Raw genomic sequence first — 21080 nt, 5'->3', positions numbered from 1 at the left:
ATTGTAGGGGTCCTGACCCAAAAAAGGAGTTGTGTGTGTGTGTGCGCACACGCGCGCACGCACACATCACAAGGTAATTGTAGGTCGGGGGGGTTGTGGTACTTCTCTGCTGCTGATGATGGCGACGCTGCCTTCAGAGCTAGGCAGCTGGAGATCGGTGGGGACTGCTGGCTGGGAGCTCAGCTCTGATGCCAGAGCCGCAGCCAGCACCAGCGCAGAAGGCAGGATGGTGTGGTATGGTATTGCCACCCTTCTTTCTGTGAGGTTGTGTGCAGAGCTGGGCCCCTCGGCCAGCAGTTGTCACTCTCTGGCCACCCAGCTCTGCAGGCAATGCAGAAGGAAGGGTGGCAGTACTTCCAAGCCCCCCAACTCCCTTTTGGGTCAGGACCCCCAATTTGAGAAACGCTGATCTCCCCCATGAAATCTGTATAGTAGAGGGTAAATACACACAAAAGACCGGATTTCACAGGGGTGACCAGATTTCACGCTCCATGACATGTTTTTCATGGCTGTGAATTTGGTAGGGCCCTACCTATTGGGCAGCTCTGGGGGGGTTAGTGCCTCAGGAATGCAGAATCCCTGTTGGAGTGATCTTGGCACCCTGGGGGACTGCACATACGGCAATAGCCCTTAGGAGGGTGGAGGTTTGAGCCCTGTAATCCCGCAGTCTGCTGGAAAGGGGCCACAGCCCTGCTTCCTCCCCATCTCCTTTGGGGTGCTGTATGACCCCGGGGGAGTGGGGGGGACCATGTAGGAAACAGGCACAGCACTCCCACAGGCAGGGGATGCAAATGTGGCAGGCCATCGGGTTAGCCATACAAAGGGCTTCTTGCATGTTCCCCTAGCCTACCAAGCACTAGCAAATGAGACCGCAGTACAAAAGGGTATTAGGGTTAGGGTTGTACGGTATTGGTAAGGTGAGGACACCATGGGGAGAGGAATTGCTTAAGGTGGTCCATGGAAGAGGGCAATAAGATGGAATTAAGCACAGGGAAATTCAGGCTGGATACCAATGAAGGATTCCTACCAGTGTTAGAGGGTGGCATAGTCTCCCATTGGGAATAGTGGGAGCTCCATCGTTTGTGATTTTAAATGATACTAAACATAACAAATCAATATGGTAATTAAGGGAATTAAAAAGAAAATCCGCTCTGACCTGCCCCAGGGGTTTGACTAGGGTTTGATCCAGGTGACACACGGGAAGGGGAGTTTCCATAGCATTCAATGACTTTGAACAAATACCACTGGCTGGTCAAAGGGGTCCGCTGTTTCAGTCTGTCTGTTTCTCCTGTTTTGTTTATTGCAATAAACCTCATTTCTTCTACAGCACCTGCCCCCACAATGTGATTTACAAATACTATAAAATGTTTGGCCCTCGTGCAGCACTTTTTTCCAAAGCTCCACTGCAGTCCCACTGCACCTCGTATCTGGTGGATATTGTGACTCCATGGTACAGTGGGAGTAAGTTGAGGCACGGAGAGGTGAAATGACATTCAGGTCTCATAGGAAGTCAGTGGCAGAGCTGGGAATGGAACCTAGAACTCTTGACTTCCAGGCTTGTGCTCATGTAAGTCCCATGGCTCCTGTAATCAAGTGACTGTTTCAGACTCAAGACTCTTTGGCCGGAAGGCCTGGAAATACACCTGGATCATTTGGCTAATCGTTTGTCAATATTTATGTAAGAGAGATAAGTTTTGTGCGAACAGCCTCATGCAGAGAGCTGGTTGGGAAAGAAAATAGGCACGACGATTTCTTTGATGCACATTTTCGGGGAGGGAGAGAGGCTTTGAAGGGGGCTAGTGGAGACGGGCGTGGTCTGGGGTGGTTAGTATGTTATTTCATAACAGTGGAACTCATGTGTGTATTTATGAGCTGTAATTTTAAATAACCAGCAGGCTGCTCTGGAGGTCAGACACAATGATCACAGCGCCCCCTTCTGGTCTTACAATCTATGAACTGGAGGCACTGTTTGTGCGCCTATCAATCCAAGTCAATTAGCACGGGGGCTTTGCTTTCTTTTGAAGTCAGTTGGGGTGCTGGGGGTGTGGCGCTGCTTATAAGGGTCGGGGCCTTCACCAGCTGTTAGTTCCCCTCCTTAAAAGCTCTTGGCTCACGAGCAGCTATTTAGGGCCAGATTTTCAAAAGTGCTCAGTGTGGTGCACGCGGCGATCCTTGGAGATTCTGCCCCCAACTCTGACACTGAGCATTTGGACCGCAGTCATTTCCTCAGGCTCTGGTCTTACTGGTGGACCGACCCAGCTGATGGTGGTTTTGGAGGGGGTGGCAGGGCAGAGGGATTTCATTTTGTAATGATACATTGAAGTGCACCCAGCCGCAATTTGTATGGCTTGTGTGTAGACAAATTACCATAGATGCCGTATCTATAAAAGATAGCGTTGTGTGTGTGTGTTATTCACAAAATAAAGTCTTGTTTTATTGCTCTGGCCCTTATAATACTGAATGTAAGTCATCCAATTGCTTTTATTAATGATTTGTAGACAGTATTATTTGAGCCTGAGCAGTGGAACCAGAACAGTTTTGTTTCACCCAAGAAAAAATGAGAGAGAGGAGGGAAAAAAACCAACAAAAACCCTCCAGCTCTGGTGATTGATTCCTGCTGTCAGGAATCATTAGGCATTTGGTACTTATGGAGGTGTTGGGCTGTGGGCCCATGGTGGATAATCCCTCAATCCCTAAATCATTTCACTGTAAACATAATCTTTGAGTAGCAAAGTCATTCTTGGGAATCTGCCAACATCTAGGGATGAAGCTTGTCAAACGATTTCTCCACTTGCATTTGGATGTAAATTGCTTGAAAGACCGAATGGCAGGCAAGCCAGGAACGTGCTGAATCAGCAACTGAAAAAAATGCACCCACCACGATCGAGGCGCTCTGCTCACCCCTTTGAAATCCCCTTCCTGCCACCACCGCTTCCTGGAGCTGTTCCAACAGCCACCGAGCTTGTCTGACCTGCCCCTGGGCCATGTCCTTTCAAGAACTGGACAAACAGATGGGCTTTGTTCTTTACTGTGTTTGCAGTTGGCTTGTGAGCATGTAGGACACGGCTGTTATATTGCTCTCTGCTTCTGATGTATTGCTACGGGTCTATGTAAGGATTTAGCTCACTATTTTGCCTATAGTGAGCTAAATCCTTACGTTACACAGTGCTCTATCAGCCATAGCAAGCATTAGCTCTCTACCCTATAGCCTTTAGTCTGCTCCTTTCCAAAGCACCAGAGAAAAAGAGATGGGAGATCTCGCCAACATGTCCAGAAAGGGAACAGATCTGGACTCTGTTGGAAGGAGGGGTTGGCAGGCGTAGCTGATAGCAAAATCTGTTCATATGATTGTGACATATAGCAATACCGGGGTGCCTGGTTTATGATGTTATGAGCCACTGGGATCGGAAAGTACGCCAGAGCTGTCTTTTCGGAAGACGTATTCCTTCTCTGTGTATCCTAGACCGGCCAGGAATTTGCCCCAACATCCTTCAGACAGAGTTATCAAGAGCTAAGTTGAACCAAGATTGAAATGACTAACCATGTGACATTGGAAGCAGATGCTAAAAGAGAATGGGCCAAATTCCTCTCAGGTGAAAATCCATTGATGATGCTGGAGTCACACCAAAGGATGAATTTGATACTGTATTGCTTAGAGAGGTTCATGAGAGGCTAGATTAAGGCCAGAGGGGACAATTAGATCATCCAGTCTGACTTGGTGAATCACACAGACCCCTGGTTAGCATAAGCTGGTATCAGAACTCGATTCAGCCCGGCTTTACTACTCTGCTCTGGTTCTGAAAGGTGGTGGACCCTGTAGATTTGTGTGCCCAAAGGCAGAAACAGGGAGAGACACATTTTTCTTGGGACATATGGCAAGCAGGGGCACTGGGAAACAACCTTTAGGCTAAAAGACCTTTTGTTCTGCCGTGATTTAGACAATATTCACTTATTTTCCAATGCAAGTTTTGTGTCAGCCAACCAATGGTTTGGATGCTACTCAACTAGGCAGCCTTATTTCCAGTGTTGTTTTATTTTGGCATGTTCCCTGATGCATTGACAATCTGCCGATCAATTCTGCATTGTCCCAAAGGGAATTTGGGTACTGTTAGACGCTAGTGATTGCTGACAAGGACGGACTTAGATGTCCAGGGAGCAGAATCTGAAGTGGGAATGGATTGAGTGGACGAGGTTAGAAGCAAAGAGGTTTGCAGTCACCTCCCTAAGCAGTGCCACAGTAATCAGTGTCAGTATTAGAATGGTTTCAGCGCACCTGGCTATTTGGTCACAAGAATCACTTTTAGGTGCTTACAGGATCCCATTATCGTAGTTTCTGAGCATTTCTCAATCTTGAATGTGTTTAGCCTCACCATACTCCTGAGAGGCAGTGCAGTGCAGTTTATCCCCATTTTACAGCTGGGAACTGAGGCACAAAAAGACCCAGTGACTTGCCCAAAGTCACACAGGAATCAGTGACAGATCACGGAATTAAACCAGAGTCTCCTAAGTGCCATGCAGGCACCCTACCCACTGAGCCATCCTACCTCTGGGACAAAAGTCATGTATCTTTTTATTTGACTACTTTCAGTCTCTCCTTTTCTGTGCACCCTGGTGCATTTCAGTAAAAGCCTCTCCATGAAGATATCACTGCAAGCAAATGACATTTTGTTCTTCATGCCACAGTGAGATATGGCTCTTCTCCCTGCAAGAGTTAAATAGAGACACAGTCTCTCCCAGGAAGAAAGGGTCATCTCGGACTCTGTCCAAACCACAAAGCGCTCTTTTTTCTACTTATCCATAATACTTTACTTTCACGTAGTGCCTTTCCTGCTGCCAGATCCCCCAGCACTTTGCAGATGGTATATGAAAGGATCACTTCCAACCTGCTCTGAAATGCAGCGTCCTTTGGGGCGAGAGGCAGTAGACAGTTTGCACCTACACAGCTGAGATTTTTGGGTGGGTGGAGAGGAATAACTTCTGGGTGAAACTGAAGAGTGGGTAGGATTGAAGCAGAAGGAATGCAATCCACAGCAGACACTGGCCTCAATGCCTCTACTCCTAGAAAAAAAAGGTACCCTAAGATTTTAGAATGATCACAAGTGATTTGGGCCTGTTTTCCATCTCACTCCAAAACCTCACCTTACCATACTCAAAGTCCATAATGTGTCATTCGTTCAATCCTGACTGGGAAAGGGAATCATAGAACTGGAACGGACCTCAAGAGGCCATCTAGTCCAGTCCAGTCCCCTGCAGTCGTGGAAGGACTAAGTATTATCTAGACCATTCCTGACAGGTGTTTGTCTAACCTGCTCTTAAAAGTCTCCAATGATGGAGACTCCACAACCTCCCTAAGCAATTTATTCCAGTGCTTAACCACCCTGACAGTTAGCAAGTTTTTCCTAATGTCCAACCTAAACCTCCCTTGCTGCAATTTAAGCCCATTGTTTCTTGTCCTATCCTCAGAGGTTAAGAAAAACTATTTTTCTTCCTCCATCTGTAACAACCTTTTACAGACTTGAAAACTGTTATCTTGTCCCCTCTCAGTCTTCTCTTTGCCAGACTAAGCAAACCCAATTTTTTCAATCTTCCCTCATAGCTCATGTTTTCTAGACCTTTAATCATTTTTGTCGCTCTTCTCTGGACTCTCCAATTTGTCCACAAATGGGAAAGCTCACTTTGAGCACCTCGTGCATTCTGTGGAGATTTCTTATCTAAGCCCCATCCCTCCTTATCTTAGAAAAGCAGCTGGGACCACAGCCTGGGGTGGGATGCCTGGCATGATTTATCATCATGGACGTGATTATGAAGTCCCAGGGATTAGAACCTCGGCACCAAGAGTAAGAGAGGTGGTGGTGGAGGACACACACAAACACGTACGTTTACGGTGTTTAGTAATAATGACAATGGAAAAATGTGGGTTAAAAGTCAGTTACGTTGGTCCAAATCCTGAGCCTGGTTTTTCCTCAGCCCTCATGCAGACAAATGTCACTGACTTCAGTGGGAGTTTGGCCAAGTAAAGAACTCAGAATTCGGCCCATTTTCTGTAGGTCCATATAGGTTCCTAGGCCACACTCATCACCTCAGTATCTGGGCTTGTGAGGCTGGGTATTCCCCTGGTTTCTATGGTCTCATTATACTGGAGGCTTCTATCATGCTAATTTGCTCATTGCCTCTGAATCCTTATCCCTGGGGCATGACAGTAGGGTCTATGTTTCAAAAAGGGAGCCATAAGTCTGAGGGCTTTGGGTTTTTGTGCCCAGCTTGAAAGATCTTAAAGGGGACACCCAGAAAATGGAAGGAACCAAAATACTTGGACTGTAAGCAATTTGGGGCAGAGGCTGTCTTTCGTTCTGTGTTTGTAAAGTGCCTAGCACAAAGGGGTCCATCACTGGGACTCCTAGGTGCTACACCAATACAGATAAACAGCCGCAATAATTAGTAGTCGTTTATGAAAATTTAGGCCTAGAGATTTGTGTCAAGCCCTCCTCGAGTAGAGAGGAGCAGGTCCCCAGCACAGCATTCCCAGCATGAAATGCTGGCCTTCATTAAAGTCAATAGTAAATCTCCCATTGACTTCAATGGGGCCAGGACTCAGCCCATGGCTTTTAAGCGTGCTGGATGTTAGAGTCACTCAGCCTCTACAAAGCCAACTTGCTTCAGCAGGAGCCAATCGCACTGTCAGCACTTTGACCCCAAACTGGCTAGTGGCTCCTAATACTGTCTATTTATGAAGTGGCTTTAAAACTTTGGACTGCACTGAAGCTTGTCTGGCTCTTTATTGAGGCCATATCCAGCTGTTATTGCTCTCACTAAAATGTACTGATTAAATCATGATTCTAATTGTTTTCCTCGTTGCACAGATATAAATTCCATTTGCTAATAGCAATCTGAGGTATTTCTGGCTGTGCACTTCTAGCTCCATCACTGAGCTTCCTCCAGCAATTCTAGTGACTCCCATTCCGCTCTTGACCTTACACTAAATGAGACCCCATCTCTGCACAATGCCCTGCCCTGCTGTGCCCCCTATCATCTCTCTTTTATGAAAACTTTCTGATGTGGCTTGCTCCCTTAGGCTGCCCTCCAGTGGGAACGGTGGAAAAGTGCAGTCCACGCATCACTGCAGGCACCCTCCAGAGCATAAGCAGTGGGAGGTGTGGGATCCTCCCCTCCCAGACAGGTCACACTCATGGCTTCAAGCAAGTGTCCTCTCTCACGCTAGCTGGGAGAAGCTTTTTATGTTCTTGCTCATTTGTATTTAAACGTTTGGGGTTTTTTTGCTCCAGCAGACTCTCTAGAGAGATATCCCACCTTCCGCTCACCTTGCAAACCCATCTGTGCTCAGTGGCCTGCTCCCACCCATCACTATTACTCCTTCCACTCCACGACTTTGCTTAATTCCCCTCCATGTGTTGGTCAGAAGGGGGCACTCAAACCAGGATCACTTCTCCCCGTGCTCTGACCCAGCTTATCCACCGGTGGAGAGTGTGGGCATTACCATTATGTTTTAACATTATGATTTCCTACAGTAGCTCCTAGAGGCCCCAGTCCAGAGTGCCAGGCACTGTACAAACACAGAGTATGAGAGCCCCTCGGCCAGAAAGCTTGCAGTGTAAATAGCCAACAGCTCGGGGAACAGGCAGTATTATTATCCCCATTTTACAGAGGGGGAACTGAGGCCCTGAGGGTTGTAAGTGACTTGTCCAAGGTCACCCAGGCAGTCTGCGGTGAAGCCAAGAACTGAACGTAGTACTCCTGAATCCCAGCACAATATCTTAGCCACAAGACCTTCCTTTCCTCCAGCAGCAATGTTAAGCAGCCCTGCCCTTGCAGCTCCATCTCAGCGGACATGTCTACTCTCCACCCTTCAAATATCTCATGGCACCTCTTCCGCCGCCCATCCCATACGCCGTTCTTTCCTCCTGGCTTGGGACGTCATTGCTGTCAACCCACCCAGACCAACACGGATCAGTGCTGGAGATAGCCGGGTCTCCAATCATAGAACTGTTTGCTGAGGAGCCCGCTGCATGTGACTGATAGAGCGGCCAGCCTTGATCCTCCTTGCAGGGACTTCCGGATGGCCTTAGGCATGACCCCATGTGGCTAGACTGGCAAGGCCCCCTGCTATCGATAGCTGACTTTCTCTGGCTATAGTCCTCTCCCTGCTGCAGGATTGTTGACCCCCACCCCCAGGCATCTCTATTTAAAAAAGGAGGGTCTCTAACCAGTCCAGCTGAGCATCTAAACCTCCTGAAGGTCGCTCCTCAGTGAAGGACACAGCTGGCAGCAGCTGTTTCCTAGGCTAAAAGACTCTGGAGAGCATACTAAAAAGGGATTAACTTGACAACTCCACCAGCTGCTCAGGATAATCTACTGCAACGGTCTGGTCACCTTTCTTCTTCATCCTCCTCCCACGCCCTCAGGTGCAGGGGCATCCACCAGTTTCTGCCTGTTATGGTCTTGTATTGGTCTGCTCAGGGTTCCGAGTGTCAGCTTGATGGATTTGGCTCCTCTCTCTATTGTTCTGTGTCAAGTTCACATGCAGTTGCTCTCTTGCTCAAACCTGCTGCATACTGATATGCACCTCGGAGTTTTTTTCTTTAATAGATTTGGTTTTACGTGACAGGGCTCTGGTCACTTTGAGAGGAAGCAATACCAAACACAGGGATAGGCCTGTGTAGTGAACAGAGCACCCTGTTTCCAGGAAGTGGGAGGGAGTGGAAGGGGCAGGGGCGGGGCTACGGCAGGATGGGGGCGGGGCTAGGGCGGGGCTCCTCCCGTCCTCTTTTTTGATTGTTGAAATATGGTAACCCTACTATCTTACCTTCTCCTCCTATGTAGCCACTGCCCATCCTGTAGCAGGCTATATGGAGGCTGCCATGGTCTGCAGTCCCACACCCTGGGAACCTGCTCCACAGAACGTGCATGGCAGAAACAGACTCGTCTGGTTGCAAGATAGGTGCTGAAATGAAAAGAGGTGTCTGGAAAAGGGGCTTGGGGCAGTGGGAAGAGAAGGGGGACAGCAGGACCGTGAAAGGTTTACAGGACCAGTGCTGGATTTGGAAAAAGGGGTAAATAGTGAGGTGGCAAAATTTGCAGATGATGCAAAATTACTCAAGATCGTTAAGTCTAAAGCAGACTGAAGAGTTGCAAAGGGATCTCACTCAACTGGGCCACAAAGTGGCAGATGAAATTCAGTATTGGTAAATGCAAAGTAATGCATATTGGAAAACAATCCCAAATATATACACACACAAAACGCTGGGGTCTAAATTAGCTGTTGCCACTCAAGAGAGATCTTGGAGTCATTGTGGAGAGTTCTCTGAAAACGTCTGCTCAATGTGCAGGAACAGTTAAAAAAAAAAGCTAGCTAACAATGTAAGGAACCATTAGAAACGGATAGATAATAAGACAGAAAATAATAATGCCACTATATAAATCCACGGTACGCCCACACCTTGAATACTGCATGCAGTTCTGGTCACCCCGTCTCAAAAAAAAGATATATTGGAATTGGAAAAGGTAGAGAAAAGGGCAACAAAAATAATTAAGGGAATGGAACAGCTTCTGTATGAGGACAGATTAAAAAGACTGGGACTTTTCAGCTTGAAAAATTGACGACTAAGGGGGGATATAACAGAGGTCTATAAAATCATGACCGGTGTGGAGAAAGTGAATAAGGATGTGTTATTTAATCCTTCATATAACACAAGAACTAGGAGTCACCCAATGAAATTAATAGGCAGCAGGTTTAAAACAAACTAAGGGAAGTATTTCTTCACACAACATGCAGTCAACCTGTGGAACTCATTGCTAAGGGATGTTGAGAAGGCCAGTACTATAATGGGGGTTCAAAAAAGATTTAGATAAGTTCATGGAGAATAGGTCCATCAATGGCTATTAGTCAAGATGGTCAGGGATGCAACCCCATGCTCTGGGTGTGCCTAAAACACTGACTGCCAGAACCTAGGAGTGGACGACAGGGGAAGGATCACTCAGTGATTCCCTGTTCTGTTCATTCCCTCTGAAGCACCTGGCATTGCACATTGTCGGAAGACACAACACTGGGCTCGATGGCCCATTGGTCTGACTTAGTATGGCCGTTCTTATGAGAAATGAATGTCCGTACAGGGTCAAGTCCCAGAACAACATGGTTATTTACGGGGATTAGAAGGAAAGGGTCTCTACAGGGAAATGCCAGAGGAACTGGGTCAGAAGCTCACTACTACATTAAGACTGCATTTGATGAATCAGAGTGCAGTAATAGGAAATGTTCTTGTGTAGATGAGACTGAGCTGTGGTATGATGCTAAATCAGACAAGGCTCTGAGCCTGCTCCCAGTGACATCTAAGACAAATCTCCCAAATCCAGGAAACCTAGTGGGAATTGGTCCTGCTTTGAGCAGGGAGTTGGACTAGATGGCCTCCTGAGGTCCCTTCCAACCCTGATATTCTATGACTATGATATGGCACTAGAGCAGGACACGTGGGTTCTATGCCCAGCTCCGCCACTAACCTGCTCTTTGACTTGGGCAAGTCATTTCCCCAGTTTCCCGTCTTATAATTTAAATAGAAATGACAAATAAAGGGTAAGCTGTGTGGGGCAGGAACCATCTCTCTGTGTGTCTGTACAGCACCTACTGCAATGAGCCCTGATCTCTGTTGATGTCACGAGGTGTGATAATCCTGATCCTAACAATGGGAGGGTTAAAATGCCTGGCACCTCTGAGTTGGGGGTGAAAATGGGTTTTCATTTAAAAAGGACTGTGACATTTATTTCCAGCCAGAGGAATGATGAAAAGACTGTAGCAGACAGCCATCATCTCTCAGGATCCCTGCAAGATGACCTCTCTGCATCCTAGAGCTGCCGCTTCTACTGCGAGCGCAAAGCAAGTGCTGACCCTGCTCTCAGATCCAACCCCGCATACAGCAGTAGATAGGCTCTGAAGCGTGGACAGAGTTTGTCAGGGTTCCTTGGTGCTACGCTGCCTGCCCATCCCCGGTAGGCTCCGGCTTGTCATCTTAGATTCTCTCCGTTGTCACTCACTTAACCAACGTGCCTGAATTCCTCCTGACGTGCAGGACTGGGAGAAGGGAGTTCGCGAATGAGGCCAACGTTTCTCAGCAGAGACAGAACAGGAAGGACAGCCAGCAAGAACCAAGGGTATCTTCACGCAGCTCCAGTTCTGTCACTCCTCTGAAAGGCCCAGCCTTGCATGCCTGTCTCTCTGTGCCAGGATCCTAGAGCTGAAAGGCTCCAGCGATATCTGTTTGGGACATGCTTCTGGAGTGCCTCGTTCTTCAGAAAACTCTAAGTCAGGGCCACATGGCTGGAGATCCACACCCAGCTCTGTCTATCTATGGCAATTGGCTGAAGAGGCAATCCCAGCTTGCTTTGTCCTCTCAAGGGACAAATAGGATTTGCTAACTCGTAGTTCCTCCAAACATGGTCCTTCTTTTTCCATTCCCCCTCTTGGTTCCCCTGGCCCTCGTCAACCTCCATCTGTCTGTCTCTCCCTACCTCGTCTGCAGTGCACCGACACTGCAGTGACTCATCCACGCCTCCTGGCTCCCTGCGGTAATTACCAGCGGAGCTTTCTCTCGTCACAGCTCTTAAGGTGGGCTCACGCTGTGATAAATAAGCTGCTTAGCAGCATGGAAAGAAATGGTATTTAAAGTTTAATATCTTTTTTTAGCCCCTTTTCAAAGAACGCTGATTGTGTGATCTGTTTCGGGAAAATGCAACGTGCTTTCACTCTGCAGTGGGGTGAGGTGGTGCTGGGGCGGAGGGGGGAGAGGAGGGATGGTTTGTGGTGGCAGCTAATGATGAAACCAGGCTGCGTTCCCTCTTTCTAGCCGCCCTAAGCTTGTAAAATGACTGACACCCTCATTATACTGTTGAATTTCCGCCTGGTAGCTTAGCTCTGCCACCGCAACTCTGGCTATATCAGCACTTTGCACCCGGGCCCCATCCAATTCCTTCCCCCGGAGAAGGACAAGGCGCTGGTGAGCAGTTTTGCCCTCCCCAGTTGCCAGGGGCATCTGAAGCCCTCACTGTGGAGAAATGAGCTCAGCCAGGCTGTCTTTCCCCACAATGGCAGCCTGCAGGCCCAAGAGTCAGTGAGGGGCAGAGGGAAACAGAACTCAGCGGTGCAGGGCTGTTAGTACAGACTGCTGCCCCCAACCCGGCTTGCCACCTGGCAACCAGCCCCTACATCTTGCAAAAAAACACAGTGAAGCCCATTTCTGCAGACATTAAAAAAAAAAAAAAGATGTTGCCCTTCTGCAGCATTTTCCATCCAAGGACCACACCAGTCCATAGTGTTTATGTGATGCATAGGCCCCCTGCTGGGTCTTTGCACAGGGGTGGATTTCAGTCATTACTATGTTAAGTCTCCCAATGCTCCCATGCATGGGGGTGGGAGCATTATCCTTACATACAGATGGGGAAACTGAGACACAAGGTGATGAAATGACTTGCTCAAGGTCACACAGAGAATCATTAGAAGAGCTGAGAATGGACCCCAGGGTCCCTCACTCCCAGTCCCATGTCCTAACCACTAGGCGGCACTGTCTCACCTTCTTGGGGGAGCCAAGCTGCAGCTTCCACCTGTCTATTTCCAGCTTTGTCCTAGCACCTGCAGCCAATCAGATTCTAGTTTGGGGAGGCGGGGGGAGGTGAAGGCATTAGCAGCAAAAATTGGGGGATGTGGCAATTCCATCTCTTCCTGCAACTCTGTGGCTCGCAGGCGAGCCCCAGGGAGCAATGAATGTGGGTGGAAGGTGCCCTGATTGGAGCCTGTGGGAGGACAAGGCAAGAAGGATATGGCAGGCCCTACCCTACATGTTCTGTGCCTTGCAAGGTGGCAGATAGTGTTAGGCAAGCCGGAGTGGGGGGTGGGGGATGGGGCTGCTGCTATGAATTATGCGTTCAGATTTCACACCTACAGAAGGCTGGCAGACTCCAAACAAGCTCTCTGAATTCAAAGCCCCATGAATCAAGTTACCAGGAACATGTGAGTGATTCCAAAGGCTTGTACTGCTTTGAGTAACAATTTATAACAACAAAAGCCTCATTTAAGACAGGGACCCCTGTGGGAATGTTCCTATTCATTTCCCTCTTCTGTGGGTAATTGCAGGAAGATGACATTTAAGTTGTTTTACAGAAGTGGCAAGGAAAAAAAAAAGAGAGCGAGAGAGAGAGACCGCTGCTGCACAGGGGTGAAGGAGAGGTAGTCTGGCTAAAGTTCCCAGGGGGCTAGCTATCTGAATAATGATCTTGGGTGGGTGGGGGAAAAGGGCTATGCCAAGGTCCTGAACTGTTACATCAGTTCACTGCAGGGTGTGCCCTCGAACAGTGGAATTCAGGTGCTGGTGCACCAGGGTTGGAATCCCACCACCAATGGAGAGGGACTGATTCCTTGCACTAGTGTGGATCCTGCAGTGCTCAGTGGGTGGGAATTGGATCAGTGGTACCAATGCCCAGGTGAGCGGGTCCTGCTGTGCTCAGTGATTTTGGGAGTCAGAGCCTTGGCCCTAGTGTTCAGGTGAGCAGATCCTGGCTCACACAGAACCTGGGAGTCAGAACCCAGCCAGTAAGGCCATAGCTGGAGCTCCACATAGAGGATTATCTGGACCACAGGTCCACTCCTTCTAGATGCCTGGCTGGTGTGTCTTCTCAGGGTTGCCAGATTTGGGTTGGGAAGGAATTTCCCCCCAGGCTGGAACCTGGTTGTTTTGCCTTCCTATGCAGCGTGGAGGTCACCTGCTGCGATCATATGGGTGTATCTCCTATAATCAATTCACTGCCCTCGCAGGGGCTTCAGGCATTGGTGGCACCTCGGTCTCTCCTGTTCTCTACCCTGTAGCATCCTGTTCACCCTCCTAAAGACTGAAATGCTTTGGGCTGACTATAAAGTCTTTGGGGTTAATATAGGGGTAGCTGGGTGAACATTAATAGCCTGTGATATACAGGAGGTCAGACTAGATGATCTAAGGGGCCCTTCTGGCCTTAAACTCTATGAAATCCTGGCACTAGTGCCCAGGTGCGTGGATTCCAGTGTGCTCAGGGGGTGAGAATTTCAAAACATTTCACTCACGTTTCTAGGGGACCCCTAATGACTGAGCGTAGGCAGGGGTTATTGAACCAGCACTGCTGCAAAAAAACAAACATGTCATCACAAGGAAGGGCAGGGGCTGGGAGAAGGCAAAGGGGGCTGTCAAAAGGCAGCTGATTTGAAGGACAAGCAATAATTTCTCTCTCTTATCAAGCCAGTCCCTCACCAATCAGTCTAGGAGATGCACACCTGCTGTTCTCAGTACTCCTAGAGCTGGGTTATATAATCCCTCTGGTAACGTTCTGCTTTTTTTTAAAAAGCGGTCTCCCTCAGGTCCACTAGCAACACATGCACACACTGAAAGAAGCTGGTACGGGCAACCCTGACAAGCTGAGTAGTAGATGCGGCCTGCTGAGTAACTTGGACAGGGCCCACTGAACCATGCTGGATGCCATCAATCATGGGTAGAAGCCCATCCTTCCCAAGGAGAGGGCAAACACTGAACGTTGTTTAGCATTTATGTTGCTCTATCACCCACAAACTAGAAGAAATGGAGGAATAAAAGCAAACCCAGACTCATGCAGTGAGGAAGAAGCAGCAGACGACACTAGAGCGGTGTGAAATGTTCGCAGTGGGATGCAGAACTCTTCCCAAGGCTGAGCTTGCAACATCCAGGTCCCTACCACATACACACACTTTCGTAGATACTGTGAGGGAAAAAAGGCAAAAACCCTGAGGGGGCTGTAAAGCAGAGATGACCGGGGCCTGCTGATAGCGGGGCAGGAGGGGCAGAGTGAGGGCAGCTGGCATCAGCAATGTTATTGAGCATGCTCAGTACAAGCCAAGCAGCAGAGCTGGGGGGCATGTGACCCCATATATTCCCCCCCCCATGCATCACCTCTGCTGCAAAGTAACCTGACACCACTTTATTTCCCCCCTGCCCCATGAGCCTTGGTAATAACCTGGCAGGTTTGCATGGCCTGGCTAGGAACCCTACCCTAGTGGAAGGGGTTAGAAGTAGATCTGGTTGGGAATTTTCCAAAGAAAAGTTTTTCAAAATGGGAAATGCCAATTCACACAAACAGTTTTGGGTTTAATGAAATGGTTGGTTATGACCACTGGAAAAAAGTTGAGTTTTTTTTAAAAAGTTGTCAAAAAAGCCTGTTGACATTTTTGAAACAAACAAACAAGTTTCAGAATGTTAGTTTATTTATACTAAACTTGTTTGTTTGTTTTATAGGTCAACTTTGTAACAAAATAGTTTGTTTGACCTGATTTCCACCCCACTTTTTTTTTTTTTTTTTTTTTTTGGATTATTAGTTGACTAAAGTTTGAGGTATTGGCAAAAATTTGAGATTTTAACTTTTCATCTCAATGCGGGAAGGGAAAAATATTCAAAAAACCTCATTTCCCTCCCAGCTTTAATTGGAAGGTCTCTTTCAACCATCCCCTTTCTAATGGCACAGATGAGTCTCCTTCAGCCTGTTCCATTGCCTCTGTACTGGGGGGGGGGGGGGGATGGGGAGCCATTCAGAAGAAGTGTAATAATAGTTTCATTTTGGTCAGGGATGCAACCCCAGGCTCGGGATGTCCCTAGCCTCTGATTGTCAGAACCTGGGAGTGGACAACAGAGGAAGGATCACTCAGTGACTGCCTGTTCTGTTCATTCCCTCTGAAGTAACAGACATTGGCCACTGTCAGAAGACATGGATGCACCAAGGGCAAGTCATGCCTGACCAACCTGATTACCTTCTATGATGAGATAACTGGCTCTGTGGATATGAGGAAAGCAGTGAACGAGATATACCTTGACTTTAGCAAAGCTTGAGATATGGTCTCCCACAGTATTCTTGCCAGCAAGTTGAAGTATGGATTGGATGAATGGGCTATAAGGTGGATAGAAAGCTGGCTAGATCATCAGGCTCAATGGGTAGCAATCAATGGCTCAATATCTAGTTAGCAGGCAGTATCAAGCGGTGTGCCCTAGGGTCCTGGGGCCGGTTTTGTTCAACATCTTCATTAATGATCTGGATGATGGGATGGATTGCACCCTCAGCACGTTTGCAGATGACACTAAGCTGGGGGGACAGGTAGATATGCTGGAGGGTAGGGATAGGGTCCAGAGTGACCTAGACAAATGGGAGGATTGGGCTAAAATAAATCTGATGAGGTTGAACAAGGACAAGTGCAGAGTCCTGCATTTAGGACGGAAGAATCCCATGGACTGCTACAGGCTGGGGACCGACTGGCTAAGTGGCAGTTCTGCATTGCAATGGATGAGAAGCTGGATATGAGTCAACAGCGTACCCTTGTTGTCAAGAAGGCTAACGGCATTTTGGGCTGGATAAGTAGGAGCATTGCCAGCAGATAGAGGGATGTGATCATTCCCCTCTATTCCGCACCGGTGAGGCCACATCTGGAGTACTGTGTCCAGTTTTGGGGCCCCCCCACTACAGAAAGGATGTGGACAAAAAGGAATCCAGTGGAGGGCAATGAAAATGATTAGGGGGCTTGGGCACATGACTTATGAAGAGAGGCTGAGGGAACTGGGCTTAGTCAGCAGAAGAGAAGAGTGAGGGGGGATTTGATAGCTGCCTTCAACTACCTGAAAGGGGGTTCCAAAGAGGATGGAGCTCGGCTGTTCTCAGTGGTGGCAGATGACAGAACAAGAAGCAATGGTCTCAAGCTACAATGTGGGAGGTCTAGGTTGGATATTAGTTTTTTTTCCCTATTTCACTAGGAGGGTGGTGAAGCACTGAAATGGGTTACCTAGGGAGGTGGTGGAATCTCCATCCTTAAAAACCTCTAAGGCCCAGTTTGACAAAGCCCTGGCTGGGATGATTTAGTTGGGGTTGGTCCTGCTTTGAGCAGGGTGTTGGACTAGATGACCTCCTGAGGTCTCTTCCAACCCTAATCTTCTATGATTCTATTACAGGATACTGGGCTAGATGGACCATTGGTCTGACCCAGTATGGCCATTCTTATGTTCTTCTGAGAACCCTGACATGGGCTCAATAGGGGGTATCTGGGTGAACTGTACTGGTCTGTGATATACAGGAGATAAGACTAGATAATCTTGTTCTTTCTGAAACCCTATTAAACTCTGGGACTGTTTTATATGAGGTATAGAGACACCCCTTCCCAGTATTGGACACAGGGAGGTCTGGGAAGTGTGAAACAGCCTCTTCCTCCTATGTAGAGCTGCCTTCTCTTTTGTAGCACTTCAGAGCCTTGCTGCATATTAGAACCGATTTAAATTCCTTAGACAGGATTAAGCCCAGGTTAAGGCCCACGCCTTTCATCTCTCATGAGTCACAAAGAGAACATTCAATCTTTTCTCTGCCACGCTCAGGTGGCTGCGGAGGAACCCGAAGGCCGAAGCTGGTGCAATCCATTGCACTCTGCAGATGGCGTGTGCATGTGTAAAATCGTTTTTATGATCCATAGCGGAAGGGCGAGGGGTGCGTGTGTCTTGTTTCTGTGATCAAGATAATTGGCCCTGCAACAGTAAAGGCGAGTTGGCTGTCAAGCCTCTAACAGAGTGTGTGAGAGGCAAAGTGACATGCTGACAAGTCCTGCGAACATCCAGGGCCCACACTTCCCTGCCAAACAAATTATTGCAACCCTTCCGCTCACGTTTGGAAAGTCAAGTGGAGGCAATGACCATCTTGGGGAAGGCTGGGATAGGATTGGGGTGTCACAGCTTCACCACAAATCCCTGCATGGGATGGCCCCTTTCCTCTGCCCCCCCAACACATGTGAATTTTTCCCAGCTGAGGAACATACGGTCATATCTTGGATTACTGCCTTCTTCCTGCTCCCCCGGTTTGTACAGAAGGCGCTCTTGGGTGGTGATGGTACGGAGCCCTCATGGTTGAACTCAGGGCACGGACACACAGATGGGTCTGCATCATTCTTGCTAACGGGGGGAGGGGGGGGTCTTTTTTGTACCAGGGTTTCCCCTCTAAAATCCGACAGGCCACTGCTCATGGGAAAGTTCACCATTTTTTGGTACGTTCCCCTCATTCTGCAGATGCTCTGCCACTGTTGTATATACACCCCCACCTCCATGTGTTACTCAGCGCTCTCTACACATAGAGCGGAATGGGTCATGGGAGAGCAACATACTTCCCTGCCTCCAAGCCCAACCTGCTCTGTATCTTTTGCTCTCAGTCCCCCTTCAAAGCTCAAATAATAATATGGAGATGTACCTATCTCATAGAACTGGAAGGGACCTTGAAAGGTCATTGAGTCCAGTCCCCTGCCTTCACTAGCAGGACCAAGTACCAATTTTGCCCCAGATCCCCAAATGGCCCACTCAAGGATTGAACTCACAACCCTGGGTTTAGCAGGCCAATGCTCAAACCACTGAGCTTCCCCCCTCCCCAAACATTGGCATAAACATGATTTTGGGGTAAGATTTAAATTTGGACTACCAACATTGCACTACCATGCACCAAGGAAGGGGCAGAAAGGAAGATCAGTGAGCATGGGCCGGGCTGAGACCCTATGAAATGGTTACTTCAGTGCTGCCTGGACTGTGTTTCTAGGGCTTCTAGAGCCATAGAGAGGCATCTTTCATATTTTACATGTAAATAAACTTCCCTTACTCTCCTTTATCACTAGATCATATCATTATTCAGCTGTTTGGCTCCTAGCAGGTGGTGTTGAAATTATCACACTTGTTTTGTTTGCTTTTCAGTCAGCAAGGAGTAGTTTTGTTTCCTGTTCATTCACCTCCCGAATTTCTGTTAGAGCATCCAACAGCATTACCTCTTCTTGGTTTTTAAAAAGTTAACTAGATGGAAGAAAAAAAGTTTGAAAACTGGCCATCTCACGGGAAAATGATCATCAGAGGGAACTACTAAAAGCAAACTGACGTCATCTAATTGAAATATAACTATATAGATCATTGTTGCAACCAGTTACATATTTGCAGCAAATATTGTACAGAGGTTGTTGAGTGAGATGTCTATGAAAAGGTTATGTTTTGCTGGTTATGATCATGCTGTCTGTATGCATGTATCATTTTTGTACGTGAAGTTATAAGTATTGGCTCTATACTTGGATTTCAAATGTTTGCTCCTGGGATAACAAACCCAAGGTAGCTAGCCAGCACATGTTGGAGGAACTGTTCAAATTAAGTGGTTCATCAAGGAACATTTGGTTCACAGTGGATCATGGGAGATGCCCATCTACATTGAGTGGACTGTCATGTAAACATGCTGTCCGGAGTGTAGGTAATGGTTTCCTGCAATGACTGAGGGAAATTGGGCATGAACATGTGACCTGCCCATGTGACTCCAAACTCCATCTTGTTGCTGTAATTTTCCACAGTAAGAACAATGGGTTGTCTTCCACATGGCAAAAGATATAAAAGGCCCTAGAAATACCTCCATTTTGTCTTCAATCCTGTTTCTTGCCTCTGGAGGAACCTTGCTACAACCTGAAGCTCTGAACAAAAGCCTAAATGGCTCATCCAAGCTGTGGATGTACTCCAAAGACTTGATTTAGGCCAGCAGTTTATTCCATCATTGCTACAAGCCTGAACCAAGAACTTTGCCATTACTATCTGTAATTGATTCCTCCAGCCACTTAACTCCACTTTCTTTTAATAAATAAAAGGTTTAGATACTAAAGGATTGGCATCAGCATGATTTTGGGGTAAGATTTAAGTTATATATTGACCTGGGTGTGTGGCTGGTCCTTTGGGATCAAAAGTACCTATTATGATAAGACTGGTTGTAAAGACCCACTCATCTCTGAATCCAGTGTTTCTGGTGGCGTTAGAAGAACTGGAATACCTGAGGAAACTGCCTTTATGTTTTTTTATTAGCCAGGATGGTGAAATAGTTTACTTTTGTGGCTGGTTTAGTATATCTTATAAAAGAATAAGCCACCAGTTTTGGGTTGTGTTTGCCTTATTTCTCAGTTCATCCTGAATTTGCCATCCTCAGTTGTGACCCACTAAGGCACAGTTACACACACTGAAAGGGTTAAACATAGGAACATGTAAATTGATTCATGGTGACTCACTTGACTGACAGTGCTTTCAGCAGTATCCTGGAGTCATCCCCTGCAACTCCATTTTTAGCACACCAGAAGAGTAATGCTAGGTCAGATTCTGATCTCGTTTACTCCATAAAGCAAGGTTCATTCATTTCTCTTCAGTGGAGCTACAGGTTCTTCATTACTGTAAGAGGAAGAGGATAATTTGGTCTGTGGCACTTAAAAAAAAATCAGATGCAAGTGTATTTGTTAAAAAGCTACTGAAATAAACAAAGGCTTTTTTCCATTGCCTGTTCCTATTGCAGTAGCAGCCAGAGACCCCAGGCAGGATCCCATTGTACTGGAGACTCAAAGACATAGTTCCTGACTCAGTGTCTTTCCAATCCATGTACAGAACGGTTTTCACTAGCAAAACAGCAACCAGCTAACTTTAGCCCTATTGACACAGCCCAGGAGCCTTATTGTTCCTGTTGAGGTGAAAGCCCTAGAATTTTGGAAGCTATCACTTTTCCTTTCTGTCCCTTCTCAAAACTTTCTTATTCCAAAGTATGTCATGGGAGCATAAAGGCAAATCCCTATTTTTCCTCAGCCATACTTTCAGATCCTCTCCCTACCAAATCTTCTACAACATAACCCCAACTTAAATCCCCCACAGAAAAGAGAGAAGCACCTACAGGGAGCTTGTATACTGTTCAAGTCCCTCCCTTCTCTCAGCTGTCTGCATTTATGGCCCCGCCTTGCCCTAGCTCATGCCCTAATGAGTTTCAGCTGGTCTTCATCATCAGCCTTGTTATTCTATTGATCAGAGAATGGTTTGGCTTCCTCAGACCTTTCCTTGAAAGTTCAACCCTTTGTGTGCCCTAGAACACCACCAAAGGCTGGTGAAGGCAGGAGAATTGCTCAAGCTACTACAAGGAGATTCCCTCCAGGGGCTGATTTATTTCCATAAGGGGTGCACTGCCATTGTAGCCCCCTCCCCTGTAGCCTAGCCCTCATGCCAGTTTGTGCAGCGGTACTC

The sequence above is a fragment of the Chrysemys picta genome, chromosome 18 (genome assembly GCF_011386835.1).
Source record: "Chrysemys picta bellii isolate R12L10 chromosome 18, ASM1138683v2, whole genome shotgun sequence".
NCBI classification, from domain to species: Eukaryota; Metazoa; Chordata; order Testudines; family Emydidae; genus Chrysemys; species Chrysemys picta.
The sequence above is the reverse complement of the archived record's forward strand: the minus strand, read 5'-3'. Positions refer to the sequence as shown.